This window comes from Arachis ipaensis, chromosome B4, assembly GCF_059453495.1.
Source record: "Arachis ipaensis isolate K30076 ecotype BB chromosome B4, ASM5945349v1, whole genome shotgun sequence".
In the NCBI taxonomy this organism is placed as follows: Eukaryota; Viridiplantae; Streptophyta; class Magnoliopsida; order Fabales; family Fabaceae; genus Arachis; species Arachis ipaensis.
Window position 1 is genome coordinate 67,985,088 of NC_142439.1, and position 2,315 is coordinate 67,987,402.

A 2,315-nucleotide genomic window follows, 5' to 3' on the forward strand; every position below is an offset into this window, starting at 1 on the left:
CAATTAATGTGATTGATTCAAAAATATTAAGTTTATTACTTGCCTAATAAGAAAGGTTCAATCTTTAAATTTTAAAATCAAATCTTTTTGTTTCTTGTTAGTCAAGTAATCAACTTTAATTTTCAAAATCAAATCTTTTTAAATTTCTTTTTCAAATCTTTTTCAAAATAAATTTCAATCACATCTTTTTCAAAATCAATTTCAAAATCTTTTCAAACTTCTTATCTTTTCAAATTTGATTTTCAAATCTTTTTCAATTAACCACTCAACTTTTTGATTGATTCTTATCTTTTTCAAAACTAACTAACTAATTCTCTCTCTCTAATTTTCGAAAATCCCTTCCCTCTTTTTCAAAATTCCCTTTTTTCTAACTAATTGTTTTAATTTTTAATTTAATTTGATTTCAATTTTAATTTTCGAATTTTAACTTTAATTTTAAAATATTTTTATTTTATTTATTTAAATTTTTGAATTCTTCTCTTCCTCACCTCCTTCCATTTATTTATTCATCTACTAACACTTCTCCTTCACCAAAAATTCGAACCCCATCCCCTTCTCTGTGTTCGAATTTTTCCTCTTCTCCTTCTTACATTCTTATCTTCTTATACTTGCATAAGGAATCTCTATACTGTGACATAGAGGATTCCATTTTTTCTTTTGTGTTCTCTTCTTTTTCATATGAGTAGGAACAAGGATAAGAACATTCTTGTTGAAGTCGATCCTGAACCTGAAAGGACTCTGAAGAGGAAGCTAAGGGAAGCTAAAGCACAACTCTCTGGAGAAAATTTGACAGAAATTTTCGAAAAAGAAGGAGACATGGCCGAAAATAATAACAATGCAAGGATGATTCTTGGTGACTTTACTGCACCAAATTCCAATTTACATGGAAGAAGCATCTCAATCCCTGCCATTGGAGCAAACAATTTTGAGCTTAAACCTCAATTAGTTTCTCTGATGCAACAGAACTGCAAGTTTCATGGACTTCCATCCGAAGATCCTTTTCAGTTCTTAACTGATTTCTTGCAGATTTGTGATACTGTTAAGACCAATGGGGTTGATCCCGAGGTCTACAGGCTTATGCTTTTCCCGTTTGCTGTAAGAGACAGAGCTAGAGTATGGTTGGACTCTCAACCTAAAGATAGCCTGAACTCTTGGGATAAGCTAGTCACGGCTTTCTTAGCCAAGTTCTTTCCTCCTCAAAAGCTTACCAAGCTTAGAGTGGATGTTCAAACCTTCAGACAGAAAGAAGATGAATCCCTCTATGAAGCTTGGGAGAGATACAAGGAGCTGACCAAAAAGTGTCCTTCTGACATGCTTTCAGAATGGACCATCCTGGATATATTCTATGATGGTCTGTCTGAGCTATCAAAGATGTCACTGGACCATTCTGCAGGTGGATCCATTCACCTAAAGAAAATGCCTGCAGAAGCTCAAGAACTCATTGACATGGTTGCAAATAACCAGTTCATGTACACTTCTGAAAGGAATCCTGTGAATAATGGGATGCCTATAAGGAAGGGAGTTCTTAAAATTGACACTTTGAATGCCATATTGGCTTAGAATAAAATATTGACTCAGCAAGTCAATATGATCTCTCAGAGTCTGAATGGATTGAAGGAATCATCCAACAGTACTAAAGAGGCATCTTCTGAAGAAGAAGCTTATGATCCTGAGAACCCTGCAATAGCAGAGGTGAATTACATGGGTGAACCCTATGGAAACACCTATAATCCCTCATGGAGAAATCATCCAAATTTCTCATGGAAGGATCAACAAAAGCCTCAACAAGGCTTTAATAATGGTAGAAGAAACAGGTTTAGCAATAGCAAGCCTTTTCCATCATCCACTCAGCAACAAACAAAGAGTTCTGAGCAGAATCCATCTAGCTTAGCAAATATAGTCTCATCTATCTAAGGCCACTGTAAGTTTCATGAATGAAACACGGTCCTCCATTAGGAATTTGGAGGCACAAGTGGGCTAGCTGAGTAAAAGAGTCACTGAAACTCCTCCTAGTACTCTCCTAAGCAATACAGAAGAGAATCCAAAAAGAGAGTGCAAGGCCATTGATTTAACCATCATGGCCGAACCTACAAGGGAGGGAGAGGACGTGAATCCCAGTGAGGAAGACCTCCTGGGACGTCCAGTGATCAACAAGGAGTTTCCCTCTAAGGAACCAAAGGAATCTGAGGCTCATCTAGAGACCATAAAGATTCCTTTGAACCTCCTTATGCCATTCATGAGCTCTGATGAGTATTCTTCTTCTGAAGAGAATAAAGATGTCACTAAAGAGCAAGTTGCCAAGTACCTTGGTGCAA

The 2,315-nt window shown here is 36.4% G+C and overlaps 1 non-coding gene across 1 annotated transcript; it reads right to left on the minus strand.

Annotated features, from left to right (window-relative positions):
• Window positions 1-1,209: 1,209 nt before the first annotated feature.
• LOC148567797 (small nucleolar RNA R71) lies at window positions 1,210-1,317 on the minus strand. Its single transcript, XR_015882887.1, has one exon. It is a non-coding gene; the product is annotated as a small nucleolar RNA R71 (small nucleolar RNA).
• Window positions 1,318-2,315: the final 998 nt, after the last annotated feature.